Source organism: Microcebus murinus, chromosome 7 (genome assembly GCF_040939455.1).
Source record: "Microcebus murinus isolate Inina chromosome 7, M.murinus_Inina_mat1.0, whole genome shotgun sequence".
Lineage (NCBI taxonomy): Eukaryota > Metazoa > Chordata > Mammalia > Primates > Cheirogaleidae > Microcebus > Microcebus murinus.
The window spans coordinates 29,073,667-29,100,852 of NC_134110.1; the positions used below are offsets into that span (position 1 = coordinate 29,073,667).

Consider the following 27,186-nt stretch of genomic DNA (forward strand, 5'->3'; position numbering starts at 1 on the left):
ACACAAATTACTACAATTGATGGAAGAAGAAACAGGACACATGAATAGTCACACATCAGTTGAAGAATTTAAATTCTTAATTAAAAACTTCCCATGAAGCAAACTTTTTAGGCCCAGATGGCTTCAACGTGAAATATATTAAGCTTTTTTTTTTTTTTTTCGCTTTTCATATTTATTTATTTTTTTAAAAATTCAGACTGGATCAAAAAGAAAAATCATCAATGATGTAGGGGCCAGACAAGCCAAAAGGTAGCTAGAAAAGTATGCCCCAAGCAAGTTAGGGAGCCTCATTACTACCTTTAACAACTGTACCTAACATAAATAAGCTTAGTTTTCCATTCTGCTTGCTGCTTCTGCCCCATCTACAAACATGGCACAGCCAGCTTGCCTTGCAAGGCCTCAGATGATGGACCCCATCTACACCCATGCCAGTACAGCAGTACTTGGCTAACTAGAAAAAGATCTCCTCCCCAGTCTATGGCTACCTTCACTGTTGTGTGTGAGATGGTTTAATTCCTTAAAAATATGGTCACTTCAGCACAAAACAATTTTAAGTCTTTATACCCTTCTACATGCAGCTGAAAAATGACAGGCTGGGGACAGAACATTGTGAACTTTGTACTGTTGGAATTATTGCCCATTAAATGATCATTAGCTAACAGTCACTAAATTTACAAATTAAGGAAATTATATATAGAATACTGCAAATCACAGTAAGAAGACTGAAGTTTGCTCATTTCTGCTTAGGAAGTCCCTTCACTCCCAAGCTTCATGTTGTCCTTTTGGCTCCAAAATTTACTACTGTTTCTCCTCCTTTTGATCTTCCTTTTGTTCCCCAGTGCCAGAACTTCCAGAGCCTTCTCGCTCAGATGCCATCTTTTTGTATGCCATTTCAAAGAGCTTCAGTGATGCCTGTTGAAGGGAGGATGCTGCCTGCTTAATGTTTTCTCCTGTTTCGCTGTCTTTTCTGGCCAGATCTCTCTCATTTTGGAAATCTCTCTTTTAGCTTGTTGCACTCATCAGCAGGCAATTGGTCCTTGAATTCTTCCATCTTGGTTTCTGTGTCATGAATGATTCTTTCAGCCATATTAACTGCTTCAACTCATTCCTTCTTTTGTTGATCTTCCTCAGCATACTTCTCTGCATTTTTGACCATATTTTCAATATCATCTTTGCTTAACCCACCAGAAGACTGGATTACAATCTGCTGCTCACATCCTGTGCCCTTATCTTTTGCAGAAACATGTACGATCCCATTGGCATCAATATCAAATGTAACTTCAATCTGTGGGACTCCACGAGGGGCTGGGGGAATTCCAATCAAAGTAAACTGTCCCAGAAGTTTATTGTCTCCAGCTATCTCTCTCTCACCCTGACATACTTTAATCTCCACTTGAGTCTGTCCATCAGCAGCTGTAGAAAACACCTGGCTCTTCTTGGTTGGAATAGTGGTGTTCCTATTAATAAGCTTGGTAAAGACACCTCCCAGAGTCTCAATACCCAGAGATAGGGGAGTGACGTCCAGGAGCAGCACATCTGTGACATCACCGGCCAACACACCTCCCTGAATGGCAGCTCCAATGGCCACAGCCTCATCAGGATCCACAGCTTTACTTGGGGCTTGGCCAAAGAGATCCTGCATGGTCTGCTGAACCTTAGGCATCCTAGTCATCCTGACAACAAGAATCACTTCTCCTATGTCACTCTTGCTGACTTCTGCATCTTGCATAGCTTTTTGGCATGGAACAATAGTCCTCCTGATTAGATCAGTGACGATCCCCTCAAATTGGGCACGAGTCAACTTCATATTCAAATGTCTGGGTCCAGAAGCATCCATCGTAAGATATGGCAAGTTGATGTCAGTCTGCACAGATGAGGAGAGTTCACATTTAGCCTTCTTAGCAGCTTCCCGCACCCTTTGAAGTGCATGTTGTCGTTGGTCAAATCAACCCCTGTCTCTCTCTTGAACTCTTTCACTATGTGTCATAGCAAGGCCTGGTCAAAGTCTTCACCACCTAAGAAAGTGTCTCCATTCGTAGATTTCACCTCAAATACTCCTTTCTGAATTTCCAGGATAGAAATATCAAAAGTCCCACCACCTAAATCATATACAGCAATGATTTTGTCTTCTGATTTGTCTAGACCATAGGCCAGAGCAGCAGCTGTGGGCTCATTAATCACTCGAAGTACATTTAGTCCAGATATCTGGCCAGCATCCTTAGTGGCCTGTCTCTGGGAGTCATTGAAGTAAGCTGGTACTGTAATCACAGCATTTTTTGCTGTATGCCCCAAGTAATTTTCTGCAGTCTCTTTCATCTTCATCAATACAAATGCTCCAATCTGACTTGGAGAATAGAGTTTTCCATGGGCCTCAACCCAGGCATCACCACTGGATGCACGGACAATTTTAAAGGGAACGTTTTTAATGTCTTTCTGTACTTCAGGGTCATCGTATCTCCGGCCAGTGAGGCGCTTGGTAGCATAGAATGTATTGTTTGGATTGGTGACAGCCTGTCACTTGGCGGGCATGCCAACGAGTTGCTCACCATCTGCTGTAAAGGACACAACTGAAGGGGTGGTTCTTGCACCTTCAGCATTCTCCAGCACTCAGGCTGGTCTCAAACTCCTGACCTCAAGTGATCCTCCCGTATAACAAGCTTTTAAGAAATAATATCACCTTTGTAAGAACTCTTTCAGAAAACAAGCAAGGAGGAAATACTTCCTATCTCCCAATTTATAACAACAGCATCACCTTGATGCCAATCTGAGACAGTGACATTATGAGAAAAGAAAACTTTAGACCAATAACCTCATGGATAAAAATGTAAAATATGAAAACAAAATTTTTATCTAATAAGCTTCAACAATATATCAAAAGGATAATACAGCATGAACAGTTCAGGTTATACCTAGAAGTATGGGGTTGTTTTACCTATGAAAAAATCAGTCATTGAAATTTATCACATTAGCAAAACAAAAGAGAAAGTCATATGATTATGTTGGTTGGTGAAGAAACATCATTTGAGAAAATTCACAATTATTTATTCTAGAAACATTCAGTAAACTAGGATTAGATGAACTTAACCTGATAAAGGCCATCTACAAAAACCCTATAGTTAATGTTAGAGTTGAAAGTCTGGTCATTTTTTTCTCTACGATTAGGAACAATTAGACAAGTATCTCCACTGTATTCATTATTTTTCTGGCAGCCCTAACTAGAGAAATAAGATAAAAAAAAATTAAAGGCATAAAAATCAGAAATGAAGAAATTATTATTATTATTCCTATGTCTGTCTTTGCATGGCACACAAGATCATATACATAAATACCCTAAGAACAATACCACACCAAAGAAATTATTAGAAACATTACTAAGTCAACTTAGCAAGATTGCAGGGTATCATTAAGTATTTAAAAATCAATTATATTTCTACATACTAGCAACTAACAATTTGAAAATGTAATTTAAAAAATTATGTAACAGAATCAAAACCATAAAACACTAGGGGAAAATTTTCTAAAAATATGATCTCTACTTATAAAATAACAGACAATGATAAGAAATTAAAGATGACTTAAATAACTGGAGAAGTAGATCATGCTTATTGATAGAGTTAGTTTTTGTTAAGATATCAGTTTTACAAAAGTTGATAATAAATTCAATGCAATCTCAATCAAAATCCTACTAGGATTTTTTTTTTAGTGGAAATTGCCAAGTAGTTTTAAATGTTCTTTTGACTGCTTTGTCAAATATCAGATAGCAAAATGAGGATGGTTTTATATCTGGGTTTTCTTTTCTGATCCATTGGTCTATGTCTCTGTTTTTTGTGCCAGTGCCATGCTTTTTTGGTTATTATAGCTTTGTAGTATAGCTTAAAGTCTCATAAAGTGATACCTCCTGATTTGTTATTTTTGCTTAAGGTTGCCTTGGGTATTCAAGCTCTTTTCTGGTTCCATACCAGAAAAGAATCTCTATTCAATAAATGATGCCAGGAAAATTGGACAGTCACATGTAGAAGACTAAAACAGGATCTGCACCCCTTACCACTCACAAAAATTAATTCATGATGGATAACACACTTAAACCTAAGGCATGAAACTATAAGAATTTAGAAGAAAATGTTGGAAAAACTCTTATAGACATTGGCCTAGGCAAAGAATTTATGAAGAAGACCCCAAAAGCAATCACAGCAACAGCAAAAGTAAATAAATGGGACCTGATCAAATTAAAAAGCTTCTGCATAGCCAAGGAAAGAATCAATAGAGCAAATAGGCAACCTACAGAATGGGAGACAATATTGACATGCTGTACATCTGATAAAGGACTGATAACTAGAATCTACAAAGAACTCAAGCAAATAAACAAGAAAAAATCAAACAACCCCATTAAAAAGTGAGCAAAAGACAGGAACAGAAACTTTTCAATAGACTAATGGCCAAGAAACATGAAAAAATGCTCAACATCATCAGGGAAAGGGAAATCAAAACCACAATGAGATGTCACCTAACTCCAGTGAGATTGGCTTTTATCAAAAAGTCCCCAAACAACAAATGCTGGCATGGATTTGGAAAGGTAGGAACATTTATACACTGTTGGTGGGAGTGCAAACTAGTATAACCTCTATGGAGAGTAGTTTGGAGATAACTGAAAGAACTAAAAGTAGACCTACCATTTGTTCCAGCAATCCCACAACTGAGTATTTACCCAAAGGAAAAAGGATATTTTATAAAAAAAAGATACCTGCACCTGAGTGTTTATAGCAGCACAATTTATAATGGCAAAGATGTAGAAACAACCAATTCCTGAGTGGATTAATAAAATGTGGTATATGATACCATGGAATACTTACCTATAAAAATGGTGAAATAATACCTCTTGTATTAACCTGGATGGAACTGGAGACCATTCTTCTAAGTGAAGTATTACAAGAATGGAAAAACAAATACCACATGCACTTACCATTAAATTAGAACTAATTGAACAATACTTAAAAATGTGTGCATATGGAAATAAGTCTCATCGGAAATCAAGCATATGGGAGTGGGGAGGAGGGGATGGGTAAATTCACACCTAACAGTTACAATGCCCATTATCTGGGTGATGGGCATACTTATAACTTTGACTCAAACTGTACAAAAGCAATTTATGTAACCAAAGCATTTGTACCCCCATAATATTCCAAAAGGAAATAAAATAAATTTTTTTAAAATAGAAAAGACCTAGAACAGATAAATAACTTGACCAAAAAGAATAAAGTTGGAGGACTTAGGCTTTATGATTTTAAGACAATATAAAGTTACAATAATCAAGACAATGTGTTATTGGTATGAAGATAGACAAAAAGATCAATGGGCTATAATAAATAGTCCAGAAATAGATCCAGTCATATCTCATAGGCTGATTTTTTAACAAGGTGCAAAAATAGTTTCATAGGGAAAAAAAGTCTTTATTAACAAATGACGTGGGAATAACTGGATATCTATGTGGAAAAAAATTGACTTTACACCCATATATAGCATCATACCCCCAAATTCATTTGAAATGTAACAGAGTATATTCTTGACTTTTGGAAAAAGATTTCTTAGGTGGGGTCAGAAACTACTAACCATAAAATAAGAAGTTGATCAGATGAATTTAATCAAAATTAAAAACTGCAGCTCATCAAAAGATAAGTTACATACTGGGAAAAATATTTGCAGCACATTTGTTTAATAAGTGTCGTATCTAACATATATATATATATATAGTGTGTGTGTGTGTATATATATATATATATATATAAAATGAAGCTATAAAATAAATACTGAAAAGACAAAAAGTAGGTAGAATATTTGAACAAATGTTTCTCAAATGGCCTACAATCACCTCAAAAGTGCTCAACATCATTAGTCATTAGAGAAATACAAGATAAGACCACAATTAGATACCACTATATATGCACTAGAATAGCCAAAAATTAAAAAAACACAAAACCAAATCTGATGAGAATGTGAAATAATTGGAATTCACATAAATTGCTTGTTGGAGTGTAAAATGGTACAACCACTATAGAAATTAGTTGGGCAGTTCTTCATGAATTTACATATATACCTCTCCAGTGATCTAGTAATTTCATTTCTAGACATTTACTCAAGGGAAACAAAAACCTATATCCACAGAAAGACTCCTGCATCAATTTCATAACAGGTTTATTCTTAATAACTCCAAGCTGGAAGCAACCCCACATGCTCACCAACAGATGAATGAATAAATGATTTGTGGGATATTCATGCAATGGAATACTACTCAGAAATAAAACGAACTACTAGGGCATGGAACAACATGGGATATGCTCAAAATCATGCTACTGATCCATCGAAAAATCTAGTCACAAAAGAAAACATAACTGTATCATTCCATTTATATAAATTTCTAGAATAGGAAAACCCATTTTATGATAAAAGAAATCTGAACAGTTGTTGACTCTGGGTTAAGATGTGGTGCGGTAGGAATTAACTGGGAAGGGAATAGTGTTGGCCTGGGATTTTCCAGACTTTAGCTCTGAAATTCCCTTACCCTGGGAGAACCCTCAGTCTTGGACAAACCAGGACAGTTGGTGATTCTAGAAGGAAGAGAATATCTTTTTGACTTGATGAAATGTTGTATATCTTGATAGGGGTGTGGATTATAGGGTTGTAGACAAATGTAAAACCCTGTCAAACTAATACACCCTTCAGGTTTGTGTATTTGATTATATATAAATTTTACCTTGATTTAAAAATTCTTGATGCTCATATATAAAAATATATACACACTTGGAGAGAACCCCTTATTTTTACTGGAAGGGTCTGGAAAGGCATCACAGAAAATGAAATGCTGTACTAATTCTTGAAGAATGAATAGTATTGCACTGCCCCGCCAAATGGGAGGAATAGGGGCAGTGTTAACAACACACTTCCAACTCCCTCATTAGAATTTGAGCTCCATGGAACCTGGAGCCAGGTTGTTCACCTTTGTGCCTCAGAACCCGGCACCTTGGCCCATGGCAGGCAGCCAGCGAATATCTATTCAGGAATGACTGGTGGCAGAATAGCCAGACTGTATTTATTCAGGTGTCTTTCTGTATAAAAGAAATAACCCCATATATAGACATTTAAGTTTTCTGTTTTCTTAGACACCTGTGTAAATTGCATGACCTGGAATATAGCAGAATTAGCATACATTTTGGGCACCCAACTTTTACAGCTTATGAAGTTCTGTGACATAGTATATTGTGAATTCATTATTTTTCATTTTGCTCACAGGTAAAGATTTTTCTTTTAGCATTATGCCATGTTAGAGTTATACACATGCCCAGAGATGGCCTGTTTCAACACATGTGCATTACAAAGAAAGCCCAGAGAGGTTATCCGATTTGCTGGGTTCACACAGCTTGTCGGAGACAGCGCCAGCATCTGTTGTGGCTTCAAGGCTACTGCAAGGAGACCCATAAAAAGGAGACTTTAGGCATACATGTCAGCGTGAGCCTGCTGGAGATTCAGGCTGATTTTAGTGCAAATAGAAGCCAAGTATACGTCAAAAGATCACTTTACTGCTGGCATGAACAGAATTATCTATTGTGAAACCAAAATATAAATGGATGTTGGTTATTTGCCCCTGGGATAGCCTGTGTATCTGCTCCTCTCATTAATATTGATAATTTCTGTAATTTTTCACATTGGTATTTTTTTTTTATTTCTGCATATTATGGGGGTACAGATTTTAAGGTTTCAATAAATGCCCTTTTAAATGATACTTTTCTGGAGGAGAAAGGGGAAAGAGAAGTCCAATTTATTTTGGGTCTCCTATATTCTAGGGACTATCCTAGGTATGTTGTGTTCAGCCTCCCATTTAGACTCCAGAGAACCTTTGAAGTTGGTGTTATTATCTGGAGATGTCATATGACTGACCTTGCGTTGCACAAGGTCAGTTAATGAGTGGAAGAGATGCAATTTGAATTATGGCCTTCTTGGCCCCCAGACTGAAGCTTTCTGCCACACTTTCTCTGTCCTGGAAGTCCAGAGACCTGGGTTCTGGTTTCTGTTCTGTTGCTTACATGCTTTGGAGGAAACATATCTTCGGAGGGTTTTGTGTGGGGTGTTGTTTTGGTTTTATCTCTCCCAGCATCAGCTTTCCTGTCCCTCACTGGAGCGATCCTCTCAGGTCTGCTCGCCTCATCAGGATGATGAGAGAATCAAATTAAACAACAGAGGGGACATTTTCCCCCTAAACACTGAAGCACAATATAGATGTGAGGTGGAATCCTCACTATTATTTTTTTTTACCATTCTCCCTCTGGGGAGTACCTAGGTCTCAGTTGACTTTTATTTAGAAGATCAATTACCTTTGAGATTCACTTTTTACTCAGAGCTGCCTGGTAATGCTGTTAGGGACTGGAAGGAAATGGATTAGGCCGAGCTGTCCCTGTCTGAGTGCTGAGCTTCCCTCTCTCCTGAGGAGCAATTTCTTTCTAGCCTGTTGCAATAAATGATCCAATCTTAGACACTGAGCTCTGAGCTATTTGAAAGATGCACTCCTCTGAGAGGGTATGGGGTGTAATAGTTATTACATTATTGATAGAAATTGTACCACTAGAGACACCACAGCACTTATCCTCAGTTGTTTTAAACAACTGAGGATTGTTTGAAAACAATCAAACCCCATTGGACAATCAAACCCCTGAAAACAGTCAAACCCCGTTTGACCCAGTGGGGTAGAGACAGCTCAGCCTTGTGCGGAGCGTGGGTTCATGGATACATAAGAAAGGTCCTTTTAATGTTGAGTTTTATCATGGTAGATCTTTTTCTATATTTATTTATTAAATTGGTTTTAAATTTAACAAGAATTTAGAATTTTAGCACCAGGATTCAGAACGAAATGTACCTGTATCTGATTTCACATTTTGATTCTCCACTTTATTTGTACTGTGGTCTTGAGTGAGTCAGGCCCATTTCTTTAAGCATCATTTTCTCTTCATCACGAAATGGAGATAGCATTGATCTTGCAGGGTCATAAAATTGTATGTTTAAAAATTGTATATAACGTGTTTGAAAAATTGCACACAGTGTCTGACACAAGGTACATAATGGAAAATCGGTGGTTGTCTTTTTCTTGTATGTGTGATCTATTTGTGCCAAATTCCAGGGATAAAGGTGATGAGTCGGTCCTGCAAACACACCAGCTTTGCAGCAGCTTCCTTAGGCTATTACCTGCCTGGTTGGATCTGAAAGCCCTGTTTGTTGATCGTCCTTCCCACCTTATCCTCAGTTCTCTGAAGACAAGCACTGTGACTTATCCTTCCGGCAGCACCTCTCATAGTGCCTAGCGTTGAATAAGCAGTCAATGTTCAAGAGCACTGGTGAATAAATGCAGTATGACAACTGGGATATGATCAGTGTGTGGCAGGAGCCTTGGAGAAAGAACAGCTAAGTTTGTGCTGAATGGTCAGAGGAAGTGCAGTAGGAGTTCTTTGCTTAGGTAGGTAGGGGACAGTTTACTTTTCCTACAATCAGGAATGGCTTGAGCAGGGAACAAGTGCAGTGTAGGGAGAAGTGAGAAGTTTGAAGCCCCCCTTGTGAAGTATTTTCTGGGTTTTCCACCTTTCTGTGCTTCAAGGTGGCTTCTGTGTGATGAGGTTGTTACAGCATCTTCCCCAGAGGCCTGTGGGAGATGAAGTAGCCTGTCCTCACAAAGCACTTAGACTAGGACCTGACACGTGAGTGCTAGGGAGTGTTGGCTATAAAACATTGTTTCCTATTTTATAGCCGAGGGACTAAGGCATAGTGAGGAGAAATAACTAGCCTGTCCTTATCCATGGCTGCAGTTAGTCCCTGGCCACTGGGCACCCACAGGCTAACCAGCAGAAGGCAGCAGAGCCAAGAGATAACGAATATGGGTTTTGGAAGCAGACTGACTTGTGTTGGAATCCCAGCTCTGCCACAATGGGCGAGTTATAGAGTCTTTATAAAGTGGGACACCTTATAGCGTTGTTAGGAGCATTAAAGTAAGAAATTGTGTATTAAGTGTTAAAGCAGAGCCTGGCAGATAGCAAGCGTGCACCACCTGGGAGTTGGTACAGTCCTTCCCTCTTGTCTTTGTACATGTATTGCAGGCAATGCCTTGTCTTTGTTTTCTCCTTTTAAGTAAGTCCCTAAGATTACTGGCACATGGTAGGGACATCACAAATGGCTGTGATGGGTACTTTGATTGTATGGAGAGAAGAAAAGATTTGGAATTAGAGCACATGGATCTCTAGTTCCTGCCTTGAATAGGTCTCTTAGATGCTCTGAGCCCTTCTTTATCTAAAAATATTAGGAAGATTATATAAAACAATGTGTTTTCTTCCACACTTTTTTTCCTGAAAGCTGAAGTCATTCAAACTTGTTATGCAAAATGCATGCCTTGTGGAAATATGTTAAGTAGAAAATGTATCTGTTAACTGTCTGTTGCAATGTCATCTCACAGAGACATCTATTATTAACAGTTCGATATAAATTTTTCCAAATTATATACTCGTCTAAATATAGATACAATGTTTGCTACTGTTATTTTTAAAATAGAAATAAAATCTTATTCTTTTGCAAATTAAAAAATGTATAATACATGTTGATCATCTTTCCATATCAGTACCTATACCTCTCCTTATTTGTTTATAGATAGAATACATTTTCATTGACTAGATATACCATAATTTTTTAATTAGTTCTATATTGAGAGATATTTGGATTTTTTTGGTATTTTCCCATTACAAACAGTTTTACACTGAATATTCTTGTATTAATATATAAATATTAGTGCTTATGTGGAATGGTTTTTGTAATATAAATTCTAATAATTTTTAGTTTTAATGTTTATTGTGGAATTTTCCTCCATAATTTATTCCTTGAGTGTGTGAGAAATGCTGATTTCTTTCTATCAAGACATCATTGAATATATCATTTTTTTCATTGTTTGAAGTTTGATGGATATGAAATATCTCACTTTTTATAATTTTAATTTCGAGTAAGGTAAAACATCTTTGTATATGTTTATTGAACATTTACATTTCTTCTATGTGTTCTTATATTTAGTCTTAGCCTATTTTAAAATTTTTATTAATCCTTTTTATTGATCTTCAGGCACTTTTTTTATGCTATATATTTTAATCTTATCCTAATTTGTCCTTTGCATTTTCATGTGAATTATTATGGTTTTTTTGGGCTGTATACTTTATTTTTATGTAGTAAAATGATCATTTTGTTCTTTTTTTAAATTCAGGATATTATGGGGTTGCAGACATTTTTGTTACATGTAATGCATTTGCCTTTCCCAAGCTGGGGCTACCAGCATGCCCTTCACCCATACAGTACTCTCTGCTTCCATTAGTTGTGGGTTCACCCCCCACCACCTGACCAGCACCCAGTGACTATTACTACCATGTGAACACCTTAGTGTTGATCAGTTAGTACCAATTTGGTGGCGAGTACATGTGGTGCATGTTTTTCCATCCTTGTGATACCTCACTTTAAAGGATGGGGTCAATCTCTATCCAGGATAATACAAGAGGTGCTACTTTGCCATTGTTTTTTGTAGTTGAGTAGTACTCCATGGTATACATATACCATATTTTATTAATCCATACAGGTATTGATGGGCACTTGGATGGTTTCCATATCTCTGCAATTGTAAATTGTGCTGCTATAAACATTCGAGTGCAGAGGTCTTTTTTATAGAAGGTCTTTTTATTACTTTGGGTAGATGCCTAGTAGTGGGATTGCTGGATCAAATGGCATTTCTATTTTTAGCTCTTTAAGGTATTTCCAAATTACTTTCCACAGGGGTTGTACTAATTTTCAGTCCCACCAGCAGTGTAAAAGTGTTTTAATCTCTTCACATCCATGCCAGCATTTGTTGTTCGGGGACTTTTTGATAAAGGCATTCTCACTGGAGTTAGGTGATATCTCATTGTGGTTTTGATTTGCATTTTCCTAATGATTAGAGATGTTGAGCACTTTTTATATGTTTGCTGGCCATTAGTCTGTCGTCTTTTGAAAGGTTTCTGTTCATGTCCTTTGCTGGCTTATGGGTTTCATGTACTTTTTGAAAAACTTTCCCTACTGAAGATTTAGTAAACATTCTTGATTTTCTGTTAATATATTTATGATTTTACATTTTGATTATTCATCCATTTCTCATTTATTTTTTGCATATGGTAAAGATTGGGAACTAACTTTTTAACCATAAAAATCTAAAGGACAATGTAAAATGTAAAGTATTATATAAATTTAGTTGTCATAACTGTTAAAAACTAAATTTTGGTTAATTATTCATGGTTAAATAATGAGTGCATACAATAGTTAAAAGTTATTTCTAGTTTGCACTGTATATATTTTTTTGATTGCCCATCAGAAGTTACCAGGATGTAGTACAACTGGGCTTGTGTGAATGTGCCTGTTTCCCTGCTGCCTCACCAGCATTGCATCTCCCTCCCGCCCTCCCTCCCTCCCTTCCTTTTCTACACCCTATTTTGTGCCAAGCACTGTCCTACCCACTGAACACACAGCAATGAATAAAGTTAGCATTGCATTTCCCTCCCTCCCTCCCTCCCTCCCTTCTTCCCTTCCTTCTTTTTCTGTACCCTATTTTGGTGCCAAGCACTGTCCTACCCACTGAACACACAGTGATGAATAAAGTTAAGTCTATGCTCTCCAAGAGTTCATATTTAAATGCAGCACGTGGTAAGTACCTTGGAGAGCAGTGGTGCTGCCTGGGGGATACTGGGCTATAGTTTCTAGAGGTGATCACAATCTAGATGGTTCTGGATTTGCTTTGAAAGAACAATGTGGGCCAAGAATTGCCATTTCATGGGGAGTGTGGTGACTTCAGGGCTTTTGTCCTGAGAATCTGGGAAAATAGAAGTGCTACGTACTGACAAGGGAAAGATTATAGGAAAAACAGGTTTTAAAATCTTTTGTTAATTTAATAAGTTCAAGGTATGAATAAATATATTTTTGCTATTTTTCCATTTATATTGTTTTAATCATACATATATATATTTTTCTTGACTTTTGCTCACTGTACTTCTTTTTAAATGCAATGATAAACTGGGCCGTTGCTCAATTATCTTGTGACATCTTGACAATATTAGTATGTTCTTATAATGAGCACCATATTTGCACCACAGAAATGATATTAAACTGTCTATTGGTTGACCTAGTGTGGAAATGGGAGATTCTATTCTTCTGAAGTGTCAAGGATTTAAGACTTTCATTTTTTTTCCCCTCACGATAAGTACAGAGGGAGAAAATGTACTAATTCCATTATGCTTCCAAACCTTGGAAGGAGTTTTAGGACTGTAGACAAAACCTCTTTTTTCCTTCTCCCCTCCTTAGATGACTAAAAATAGAAGTAGTTTTTAGATTCTGGTGGTTTGATTCAGACCTATGTCAATTTTTTTTTGTTTATTTTGAAATAATTATAGATTCATAGGAAGTTGGGGAAAAAAAGATGTACATGAAAATTCTATGCACCCTACAACCAGCCTTCCCTACTGGGATATAAAATATCAGGTCTTTGGTTGGGATATTGAGAAAATAAGTACTGAAAGGAATTATTTTAAGTGACAAATTAAGATGCCTTTGTAATTTTTTAAAACTCTGATCAACTTTCCGAGTTTGTGTCTATAACGAGGCATCTGACGTAGATAAGACATGGTAGCCTGTGAGATGACTGGTGGCCAAAATAGATGAAGGTGAAGGGGCAGACATTCCTCTTGAGCACCATGCCCTGTGCTTTGCTATTTCTCCAGAGTGATTGCACGTGGAAGCCAGGCTGGGTCCACGAAGCAAACTGTGGCCTTGCTCCCTCTTAGACTGGGGATTTTATAATCTAGATGCTGCCATCACAGCTGTCTTACATCTCAGAAATACTCAGAAAGAATGTTTAAGGGTAAGGTAAGGGGCTCACCCTCTTCCTTGTGGAAGTTGCAGAGGGACAGCCCAGCTGGGGAATCTCATCTTAAGGGTTGGTAAGAGTTAAGGGCTGTGTTATTTAGAGTGAAGCCCTTGGCCCATGGACATCAGCACCACTCTTGAGCCATCAGTCACTAATCATGGTGGGCCCTTGAGGAACACCAGGGAAGTCACAGAGATCTGCTGCAAGGCCTACACTGAGACCTACTTTTGTGAGAAAAGGGAGCTAGAGAACATGTTTGAGCTGCTATGGCAGGCTGTACACATCACACTGCTTCAAGATTGCTGTCACAGTTGATTCCTGGAATCATGGGTTGGAAGGGATCCTAACAACTCAATGTCTGTGCTTCACCCCATCCCTCACCTGTTGGCCTGTGTCCCCGAAATGATGAGCATGCTTTTTGTTGCCTATCCCATTATTAACATATTGAGGGTCTGTATAGGCCAGGAGCTAGGGCCCAGCCTGCCACACAGCAGTAGCCGGTAGACATTCTATCTAGACGATAGATAGTTGATGCCTATCTGACATCGACTCTGCAGTCGATGTTCCCTTGTTCCATGTGTCAACCCGTTGTGAGCCACGTAAGTGTACCGCCTCCTAGTGAACTACCTCACATTGTTCTGTTTCTGCTCACAGGTATATCTTGAGGGAGATATGTTTTACTGATGCATATTATTAAATTATTAAAATCAGTAATTTTAAATGAGCCATATTTTTAGATTGATATATTTCTATATGTTATATGTTAATGTTGGTTTTTAAATAGCATTAATATTATTTAAAGACAGTTTTAAAGTTTTTCTGTCTAATAAGTACTGTACACTATTTAATATACTTGAAAGCATGATTTACAATCATTAACTAAAAACGAGTTTGTCATATTTGGTTTGGGGATTGAATGTGTGTGGAAAGGGGAAATGTTCAGCATCAACAATTGGCCAGAGTTTCTTTTTTACTTTATGTTTTAAATTCTTGCATTTTTAAAGTTCTACTGTTTGTTCAGTCATTGTAGAGTTTAATTTCCAAATGATGATACATGAATCATGATTTGAATTTGTTATTTGCAAGTAATTTTCTGCAAATAATCTTTTGCAAATTGGAATGTCTTAATTCCCAGAAAATGAAAAGCCAAATTGGACATAATCATCATTATATGTTATAATTCTAACATTGTTTTTGAGGTGTCTACATATGAATTCTGATTAGATGAATCCAGCTCACTGACCTAGGACAGTCACCTGGAGGCACAGTGGCTGGATCATTGTTACATCCCTCTTTAAAGTGTGTTCTTCATGGCTCTTGTCTCTAATCAGTGATCATTTACAAGTACAAATTAGACAGTTTAACAGAGCTTAAACTGTTCATCAAAATCACTATGGTGCTGAGTGTTGGTCAGTTGAGAGATAAAGCAAAGGTGAGACTGAGTCATCAGCATGTTCCTCTGATCCCTACCAGCTCCTGGGTGCTTCCTGTACATTCAAGATCTCAAATGGTTTCTCTCTTTCTAAATAGCTTTATTGAAATGTAACTTACATACCTTACAATTCACCCACTTAAACTGTATAATTCAAATGTTTTATTGTATTCAGAGTTGGTCAACTCTCACAACAATCTAAGTTTAAAGCTTTTCATCCTCTCAAAAGAAACCCTGCACCTACTGGCTGTTGCCTTCCTTGCCCCCAGCTTTGGTCCCCCACCCTAGGAAACCACTAATGTGCTTTCTGTCTCTGTAGATTTGCTTATTCCAGGTATTTCATATAAATGGAAGAAAACAGTACATTATTGGCTTCTTTCACTTAGCATGTTTTCAAGGTTCAACCACAGTGAAGTATCAGTATGTCATTTATTTTTATTGCTAAATAATATTCTATTATATAGATGTTCTATATTTTGTTAATCCATTCATTACTTGAGGGGCATTTGGGTTGAGTACACTTTTTGGCTATTACGAATAATGCTATTACAAGCATTCCTATACAAGTTTTAGTGTGGATGTAAGTTTTCATTTCTCTTGGGTATAACCTAGGAGTGGAATTGCTGGATCAGAATAGCAACTCTATGTTTAAATGTTTAAGGAACTGCCAAATTGTTTCCCAAAGCGGTTGCACCATTTTACATTCTCACCAACAGTGTGTGAGTATCCAGTTTCTTCATGTTCTTGCCAAATATTTGTTATTATCTATCTCTTTGGTTATAGCCACTCCAAATTGTTTCTCTTAAGGGGATATTTTAAAAACATAATTTAAAATGTATTAATTAAAAAGTTAGGGACAGATACTTCTCCTGCCTTTAATAATGTGAAGCTCCAGAGGCCCTTCACAAGGACTGGGTTGCTTCTTGGCCTTTGATAGAGAAATGCCCCCACATTCCTCTCTGCCACCAAACCCATCCTTTCTGCTTTCATAGCCATGCATTGACTTAGGCCCATCACCTTTGTTCCTTAGGACCAGCCTCTTCATCTCTTTCTTGGGTAGTTGTGACAACTTTTCAAAGTCACTTTGTCTTCAATTTCTCCCTTTCCCATTATTTCTCCCAGTAGATGCCAAAGTGTTCTAAAACACGTGCATGACCTTTCACTTCTTTTCTTAGGGCCCTTCAGTGAGTGCCTACCATCTGTAGGTCAAGTTCTGGTTATGGAGCTTGGCACTCAAGGATTTGACCCAGCCCATCTCCTTTGTCTCTGCCTCCTGCCCCAAACCACACCTGCTTCCTCCCTCTTGCCAGAAGATCCTGGAAGTTCCCCCAAACAAGCCATGCTGATTCAGCTCGAGACCTTTGCACATGCTGTTCACTTTGTGTAGAGGGCCCTCCCACCAGTGGACCTGCTCCTAAGCCTGTGGTCCCTTCAGTGAGTGCACAAGGTACTTCCTTTCAGAAACCTTCCCTGATTGTTGCCTGTGCTACTGTGCTTGCTGTGTTGCTGCTGTGTGCTTGTCTTTCTCCCCACTGAGACTGGAGCTCATTTCAACTCTGTAGGTCCAGCCTGCATAGTGAAGCCCAAACCCAGAGAATATCAGAGTTTCTGGGTATCTCCTCCAGAGGTTTTGATTCACAGAGTCTTGTCCACAGCCTAGGGATTTGTTTTGGGTGGTCCTAGCACTAAATTTGAGAAACCCTGATCTAGTAGATGAGCAATCCTTTATGTTTTTTTATTTCATCATATTCTGGGGGTACAAATGTTGTTAAGGTTACATATATTGCTCTTGTCTCCCCTCCCCCCTCGAGTCAGAGCTTCAAGCGTGTCCATCCCCCAGGCTTTTGACGAGATTCAGGAGCTGCATAACTCAGTGTGGCAGAGGTAAAAGTGAGATTGTATCATCAAATAGCATTCCGGTTATTTGTTCTGTGTTTTTCTGGACTTCAGATTGAATTAGGCTCTGTGGCTTTCTTAAGACTTATGGGAACTTTCTCCAGCTGCTTATCAGCTACCAATTCTTTCAGGAAAGAAAACAGATTAAGAAACTAGGAGGACTTATAGAATTTTAAAAGACTACATGAGTTTAGCCAAAGGTATTAATATACATGGTCACCACTGCCTGTTTTAGTTTTGTGTTCACTCACTTTACCACACTTCTGGGAATGAATACACATTGATTCTGGACCCAGGGAGGCCTTGGAGATATCAGCTGGGCTCGGGGGAAGAAGAGCCCACTTAATTCCTACTCCTGGCACCATGGTTTTTGGACACACTCAGACCTTGGCATGTGAATTTCTTGTACTCATTTTTAGCTGAGTCAATATTGAGTAATTAGCTGGCAGGTTTTACAGCTCCACTGACAGCAACTAAGCTATTAATAATCACCACCCCTCATATTTTTGGTGGTGTTCTATTTGTAGTTTTACAAAGCACTTTCACTTATTTTTTTTCATTGGAGCCTCCTAATAATTCTGTGATGTAGGCACTGTTATCCCCGTTGGGAAACTGGGGAAACTGAGATAGAGAAGTTAAATGACTTGCTTAAGATGTTAGGGCTCTTAAGCAACAAAGCTGGTATTTGGAGCAAACTTTATGCGCTGTAGCCCTTCAGGCTCATTTTGATGTTTTTTAATTGCATTAATTTAAACATTTTAAAAATGAACATACATACAGTAAGATTGACTTTTTGGTGTACACTTTTATGAGTTCAGACACACATAGATTGGTGAGCCCACCACAATGAGCACGAAGAATAGTTCATTATCCTCCAAACATCACCATGCTCTACGCCTTGCCATCATGCTCTGTACCAGTCCTCAACTGTGGCAACCACTGGTCTGTTCTTCATCCCTATGCAGCTGGCTTTTCCACAATGTCATATAAATGGAATCATACCCTTTAAGAGTGGCTTCCTTCATTGAGCATTATGATTTTGAGATCCACCCATAGTTGCTCAATATATTGATAGTTTGATCCTTTTTATTGTCGAGTAGCATTCCATTGTGTAGGCGTGCTACAGCCATGTGTCCATACACCATTTGAAGGACATTTGGGTTGTTCCCAGCTTTCTGTGATGGCGAATAGCACTGCTGTAAATACTCAGAGAGAGTGACTTTTCTGAATCTGAGTTTTCCTTTCTCTAAGCTAAATACCTTGGAGTGGAGTTACTGGGTATTTTAACTATTTCATTTTGTAAGAAACTGCCAGCCTGTTTTCCAGAGTGGCGGTACCATTTTTCATTCCCAGTGGCAGTGTACAATTGATCTATTTGCTCTGTTTCCTCATCAGCACATGATATTGTCAAGTTTTAAAAATTTTTTTAGCCAATTTAGTAGTTATGTGGTGGTATCTGATCATGGTTTTAAGTTGTAGTCCCTTAGTGGTGAATGATATTGAGCTTTTCTCCATGTGCTTCTTTGTAGTCTTTATGGCCTTTTCTTTTTTATTTTTATTTTTATTATATGTCTTTTATTTTTAACTGACATTAAGCTATTCACACAGAATTTATGGCCTTTTCTTGAAGCATCTTTTTAAGTCTTTTGGCCAATTTTTTTTAGGTTATTTGTTTCTTACTGTTGAATTTTGAAAGTTTTTAAATATAGACACAAGCCCTCTGTCTAATATGTAATTTGTAAATGTTTTCTTTAATTCTGTAACTTATTTTTTAAGACTCTTAACAGTATTTTTCACAGAGAAACATTTTTAATTTTATTGAATATAGTTTTTTCTTTTATGGATCCTGCTTTTGGTTATGGAAGTATTTCTTTCATGTTTTCTTGTGAAAATTTTATAGTGTTGTTTTGTATTTCTATATATGTTTTGAGTAGCTTTTATATAAAATTGTGAAGTTTAGGTTAAGTTTTTCTATGTTTTGGCAAATGGGTATCCAGTTGTTCCAATACTATTTGTCGAGAAGACTATCCATTCTCCATTGAATTCTCTTTTATCTTTGTCAAAAATAAAATAAATGACCATATCTGTGTAATTCTATTTCTGGAATCTTTATTCTGCTCCAAAGAACTATGTGGTTATTGTTTCACTATTACCACACTGTCCTTAGTGTACCTTTATATTAATAATAAGTCTCATGATTGGGTAGAATACTACAACTTTTTTATTTTCTTTTTACTTGTTTTGTCTGTTCTAGTTCCATTGTGTTTCCATATAAATTTTTGGATAAAAGTTACCTTTGGCTATAAGATGTCCTTCTAGGATTTTGATTGGAATTTTGGTAAACTTATAGATTAATTTGGGAAGAATTGATAAATATATTGTATATTCTAATCTGTGAACACTGTATGTACCTCTGTTTATTTAGGTCTTTGATTTTATTCATCAGCATTCTGTATTTTTTTAGTGTATAGATTTTTTTAAAGATTAAGGATTTTTTTTCTATTATTAGTTGGAGTGCTTCTTTTTAAATACAAATGAAATTTGAGTTTTGTCAAATGCTTTTTTTGTATCAAAATTTTGATTAGGATTATTATTTCTATATTCATAAGGGACATTTGTGGTTGTTTTTTCTTCTATCTTTGTCTAGTTTTGGTAACATTAATAGATAGTGCTGCCCCCCTACAATGTTTTGCTAAGTATTTATTCCACTTCTGTGTTCTGGAAGAGAGTGTATAGAATTGAAATGTTTGGTAGAATTCACCAGGAAACAATCTGGGCCTAGAGATTGAAAACATAACATTTATTTAATAGATATAGAACTTTTCAGGTTATCAGGTTGAGTGGCTTTTGATAATTTGTAACTTTCAAGAAATTGACCCATTTCATCTGAGTTGTCAAATTTATGTGAGTAGAATTATTTGTAATATTTCCTTATTATCTTTCTAATGTCTGTGGTGGCTTAAGTGGTATTGCCTCCTTTATTGATGATATTGGTCATTTGTACTATCTTTTTTTTTTTTGTCATTATGACTAGAAGTTTATCAATTATATTTATTTTTTAAAAATAATCAGTTTTTTTGTTTATTGATTGTTTTAATTTCCATTTTTATTCACTTCTGCTTTTTATTATTTATTTCCTATGCTTGCTTTGAGGTTTTATTCTTATTTTTCTGGCTTCTTAAGAAACAAGCTTGTTGATGTGAAACCTTTCTTCTCTTCTACTTCACCACTTAATTCTATAAATTTTCCTCTAAGAGCTGTTTTAGCTCCATTCCACTAATTTTGATATATTGTACTTTTTGTTCACTTCAAAATATTTTCTAATTTTTATTAAGACTTTTTCTTTGACCAGTGAGTTATTTTACTTTTCACATATTTAGAGATATACTAGATTTCCTTCTGCCATTGATTTCTAGGTTAATTCTGTTTTGATCTGAGAATGTACTTTGTATGCTTTCTATTCTTTTACATTTGTGGGTGATTTCTTTCATGGCCTGGAATATGTTCCATCTTGGTGAATGTTGCTGTACACTTGAGAAGTATGTATATTTTGCTATTTTTGGGTAGAGTGTTCACTAACTGTTAATCAGATTGAGGTGATTGATGATGGTGTTTATTTCTTCTGATTCCTTGCTGATTTTATTTCTGTGTGTTCTGTCAGTTATGAAAGAAGAATATTGAAGTTTTGAACTATAACTGTGGTTTTGTCCTGTTATCATTTCAGTTCTCTGTTTGACTTCATGTATTTTGAAGTTCTATAGTTACGTGCATACACATTAAGAATTACTGTATATTCTTGGTGAATTAATGCTTTTGTCATTATATAATGGCCCTCATTATCACTGCTAATTTTCCCTGCTCTAAAGTATTCTTTGAAGTGTCTGATATTAATATAACACTCCAGTTTTCTTTTGATTAGTGTTTTCTTGGTATATCTTTTTCTTTTATTTTACTTTTCACATATCCATATCATTATATTTAATGTGGATTTATTATAGAGAAAAAGTATGGTGTTACTTTTTTGTTTTTTAAGAAAAACCCATTCTGACAATTCCTGTTAATTGGAATATTTAGGCCATTTATATTTAATGTAATTTTTGATATGTTTGGATTATATCTACCATTTTATTTTTTGTTTGTTTTTGTTTATTCACTCTGTTGTTTGTTATTCTGTTTCTCCTTTTCTGTCTTCTTTTGAATTATTTAACTTAAACATTTTATTCAATGTATATACTGAATTTTTAACTTCCATCTTTTTGTATAGTTGTTTTAGTGGTTGATCTAGGGATTATAATATACAATCTTAGCTTTTTACAGTCTACTTAGAAATAATATTTTATCACTTGGTGGAATGTGGAATCCCACAACAACAATATAGGTTCTTTCATCTTTGCTCCCCTTTAGTGTTGTAGTTACATAATGTATTTTATCTACATACATTGTAAACTCAGGCAGTGTTATAATCTGTGTTCCTAATCATCATATATCTTTTAAATAACTTAATAGGGAATTACATTTAGCCAGATGCATATCATTTTATACATATCTTATATTTATAATATCATATCATATCTCATGATATATTATATCTTATATTATACATATTATATATATATCATATCTTATACATATTTATATATAATACATATATCATATCTTATATTATACATATTTATATACATATCTTGGTCTTTTTTCTGTCCTCATGTTCCAAATTTCCTTGTAGTATTATTTCTTTATCATTTCTTTTAGGGAAGTTCTACTGATGGCTAACTTTCTTAGTTTTCCTTCATCTGAGAATGTCTTTATTCTACCTTCATTTCTGAAGCATGTTTTCACTGAATAGAGATGTCTGGGTTGACATTTCTTTTGTTTCAGCACTTTAAAAATGTTTCGCTTCCTCTGCCCTCCATGGTTTCTCAGTATTCTTCCCTGGAGCTCAGTCACCAAGGCCCATGGTTTGCTGTTTGGGGTCTGATTCTCATATTCTCAACTCCATGGGGAACCCAGAAGTTCATGCATGAGTTTATCAAGACTGCTTTCTTAATCTCTCTCCTTTCTGAAATCTCCCCAATACTTTCTGGGGGCTTTTCATCCTTATGTGCCTGCTACAGAACCAGGGTTTGAGTTTCCCTCTCTGTGGGTCTGTCTACATGTGGGACTGATTTGCTGGAAACACAGAGAGGGGAATAATGTGATGGAGACTAGCCCTGTGGTTTGGGGACCTGAGCTCCTTGGGTGAGGAAGGTGGTCTGTGTCAGGGAGTTGTTTTGTGCCCGTCTAGCCATGCCTTCCATCATGGCATTATCTCCTGTGGTCTGCCTAGGGGCTGGGCAGGAACAAAAAGGAGGGGAAAAAAGGAAAAGGAAAAAAAAAAACCCATGAATTCCCTTACTTTCTCTGGCCCTTCCTAGTACTTTTGTCCACCGGTCAGACCAGGAAGAGAGATTGTTTTTGGAGCTTCTACTGTCCATACCAGGGCACACACCTTTGAGTCCCAGGCTGCCTGTCAGTTCGGGCCAGGTGGCACTGGAGGGAAATGGAGCTCACTGCCAGTGCAGAATAGCTTCAGTTTTTGGTCTCCTACTGTGATTCAGCTTCTACAATTTATATTTTGAGTCTTCTCTTCAGCTCCATGCATTCATTCTATCTATGATTTATAGTTGCATTTAACAGGAGAGACAGGGTGAATTGTGCTTACTCTATCTTTTCCAGAATTGGAGCTCATCATTTTTTTAAAAACATAAACCAATTCATGTCCCTCATCTGCTGAAAAGTCTCAAAATAACTTATCATAGTTAGAATAAAATCTGAATATTTTTCCACAACCTTTCCTCTGTTATTAATGTTATACCACTCTCTTCTTTGCTTATGCTGTTCCTCGATTGTGCTGAGCCTTAAGATTTTGCATTACCTTTTCATTCTCTCCGACAACCTCTCCTCCAAGACCTTCACATGATTTCTTTCTTGTTATTTGAGCCTCAAGACATCATATCTTCAGGGAGGCCTTCCTTTCACATCAAACCTGAAGTCATTTTTAAATTTTCTGTTTATGCTTTTAAGAGATTCACTTAATTTTTAAAAAGTATTTGTATCATGCATGTCTTATGCTTTGCCTTATATACTGGCCCACTTTTTACACTAGCCATTGCCATGGCAACCATATTTATGCAGGTGTAACCTGACAGCATCTCACTTCAGCTGTGTTCATCTCTTGCTTTTCAGAATATTCTAAATGCCTTCTCGGCAGCATTTAAGATTGGATGCCCGTGGGTACCCACTTTGCACAGTGCATTCATGAAGTATGAGAGAATTGGTGTCTCTGGGGAAAGATTGATCAGTGAGGGAAAGAGTTGATGGAGAAATCATTCTCTCTTCTGTGCCTCAGGTGCACAGTTCTTAGGTCCCATCCCCACAGTTCCTCAGAGGAACCAGTGAGATCCAGCCCCAACTGCCCACAGGGTTACCAGCTCAATGACACACACCAATAATGCACTTTGGTGTTGCTTTCTCTCCTTCTGCCCCACTCTGCTCACACTCCCCTTCTCTTGGCTTCTCTTCCCCAAACACCAGCTCTGTGCAAACCCTTTTCTCAGACTCTGCTTTCTGGGGAGATCTCAGGCTAAGACAATATTCTAAATGACTTTAAAAATACTTTTTATAAAACATGTCAAGTATAGGAAATATAAAGAAGGTCAGGATATCTACAACAAAGATTTGTCCAATTTGAAGATTTTACTATATTATATTTGCCTTTTTTTTTTTTGAGACAGGGTCTTGCTCTGTCATCCAAGCTGGCAAGGAGTGGCCTCATCATAGCTCACTGCAACTTTAACCTCCTGAGCTTAAGCTATCCTCCCACCTCAGCCTCTAGAGTAGCTGGGACTACCAGCCTGTATCAACTCACCCAGCTAATTATCCTGTTTTTTATAGAGACGGGGTCTCGCTCTTGCTCAGACTGGTCTTGAACTCCTGGCCTCAAGGAATCCTCCTACCTCCACCTCCCAGAGTGGTAGGATTATTGGTGTGAGCTACCATGGCTGGCCCTTGCTTTCTTTTTTTTAGGTTAAAGAAATAAAAATATACTGTTAATATTAAAACTCTGTATGGTTCTCCTTAACACCATGTCTCTTCCTCTCTTACCAGGAATGACTACTATTAAATTTAATGTTTATAAAGAATATAGGGTATTTTTAAAAATATTTTTAAAAGTTGATGTACATGTATATTGTATGGTATCTTTTACAACTTATTTACCTGACATTATTAACATGAAATTTATCTGTAGTGCATTATATACTTTTAAATTCATTTTTGCTTCTGCATATATTCCCATTGTATAACCATACCACTGTGCAACTGCATCTACTGTCCACTTGATGTATACTCGGTTAAAAGCAGGTCTTTGCTTTTATAAACAATGTTGTATTGGACACTTCTGAATGTGCTCTTTTGCAGAACTGTCCTTTGCTTGGTTTTCTAGTGGGTCATTTCCTTCTTATTGATATATAGTAGTTCTCTATAAATTCAGAATTTGAATCCTTTGTCAGTTTAATGTGTTGCAAATACTGTGAAGAGGTATTTATGACATGTGAAAAACAAAGCTTATCTTTGGTTTGGTTCTTAATGTTTTTCATTGCACCGGAGTTCTTAATTCTAATGTAGCCAAACATTTTAGTCTTTTTTCTCATATTTTATATGTCTTGGAACTCATTTGAGAAATTTCTTTTTGATAGTAATAAGCTATTCATCTATATTTTCTCCTAAAGATTTTAAAATATTGTTTTTCCATTTAGTTAGATATTCAGTCTATTTGAAATTTATTTTTGTTCATGATGTGGGTGGGGGTAGGGATCTACTTTTCTATCTGCATGACCATTTGTCCGGGCACTATTTAACGAATCTTCCCCTCATTAGTAAACATGCCATCTCAGTTATATCCCCAGTTTCCTTATATGCGTGAGTTTGTTTTGAGACTATTCTTTCATTAATGCATTTATCTGTAACTGCCCAGGTACCAGTGTCTTCATTAGTATACCTGTATAACAATTATTGATGTCTGATGAGCAAAATTCCTTTCAAAAACCTTCTTCATCATTGTTTGCATGTTGTTGGCTTACATATGAATTTTGGAATCAGTATGTCAAATTTCACCAAAAACAAAACTTTGTTGGGATTTAAAACAATTTTTAATTATGTTAGAATTTTTTCATTGAGTTGCATTGAATTTATATAAATCTGGAAAAGTTGACTTAAAAATAATTGTCTTTCCATCTTTGAACATAATACAGGTTGTGCAACCCATATCCATAAATCTGAAATTTGAAATACTCCAAAATTGGAAACTTTTTGAGTGCTGATATGACACGCAAAGAAAATGCTCATCAGAGTATTTTGGATTTCAAATTTTCAGATTTGGGATACTTGACTGGTAAGTATAATACAAATACTTCAAAATACAAAAAAATCCAAAATTTGAAATATATCTAGTCCTAAGCATTTTGGATAAGGGATACTCAACCTGTATATCTCTGCACTTATTTATCTTCTTTAATATCATTCCATAAGACTTTATAATTTTCTACATAAATACCTTGTGTATATAATTTGTTAGATTTATTCCTACCTGCATCGTGGACTACATTGCAATTATAAATTTATTTTCTTAAAAATTTTATCTGTAGTTGTTTTTAGTTGATGTATAGGAATGTTATAGATTTTGTGTCTTGATCTTTTATTCAATAACCTTTTTAAACTTGTTTTTCTAACTTTAAAACAATGGCTAAAATTTGTATTTTTTTTCACTCTCCCATCTTTTCTGCCCTTTCCCCTCACAGAGGGCAATATCCGTGAAAGCAGAGATCTCGTCTTTCTTGTTCACTTTCATGTCCCAAGTGCCTAGACCTGTACCTGGCACATAGGAGGGGTGCCATAGATATTAGTTAGATGAGTTAGTTAGTGAAATTCCTAATTCTGGGCTGAATGAAATAACGCACACTCGCTATAGCAAGGTGGTTTTATACATGCTGCTCTCTTTGCCTAGAACATGCTTCTCTTTTTCCCCTGACAAGCCTAATTTCCCTCACTCAACCTGACTCTGGATTCCCCCAAATAATTGTGCTCCTCTGTGCTGCTGGGCCTTTGTCCCTCCCTCTTCTACACAAGGCAAATGGATCTGTCCTTCAAAGACTTGTTTTGGTCTCACTTCTTCCAGGAAGCTTTCTCAGATTTCCCTATACTTCAGAAAGATAGAGCCAGGAAACAAAAACAAAAAGCAGACAAGAACGAAACATAAACTGTGTGTTCCAACAGACCATAAGCCTTAAAACAAATCATCCAAAGTGATATGGAAAGATACACAGAGCAAATGACATTATGGTGGGCACAAAATGCTATTGCAGTCTGGGGAAGGAAATTTATTTATGAGTAACAGATAGAAAGCTGAGATCCACCAATAAATCATAATGTCAACAATTAGGAATGGAAACACTGTATCGAGACGCCCCCACACCAGACAGTGAGTCAGAAAAGAAAGCGGACAAAAAATCCATTTTGTATTGATGCTGTTCGCTCCTGTGCAGTTTTCTAAGTGCTATATTCTGTGAGAAAAAACAACATATATTTGAGTCTTTTAAAAATCACTTCACTTTTCCTCCTCTGATAAATGTTTCGCGAGTTCCCTTTTCTGATGAAAGATTTTGCTGTGATTAAAGATTTCATGAAGTTATGACGCTGATGGAATAGATCTTCATTCTTAGAAGCTCATTTGTGTGTGAGCCCAGTAAGGAGGCCTCTTGTCAGAACTAGTGAATATTTTCCAATCCTGAACCCTTGGGGAAGACACTGCACCCCCAAATCTGAGAATTATCTAGGGCCATGCAGTGGCCTGTCCACCCCGTAATAAAAA

At 36.7% G+C, this 27,186-nt stretch overlaps 1 protein-coding gene and 1 pseudogene across 2 annotated transcripts in view; one reads left to right on the top strand and one right to left on the bottom strand.

Annotated features, from left to right (window-relative positions):
* Positions 1-27,186, top strand: part of TRAPPC9 (trafficking protein particle complex subunit 9) — a 609,198-nt gene that overhangs the window by 357,094 nt on the left and 224,918 nt on the right. The gene's annotated exons all lie outside the window — the stretch shown is intronic.
* On the bottom strand, positions 605-26,166 carry LOC105855158 (stress-70 protein, mitochondrial-like; annotated as a pseudogene).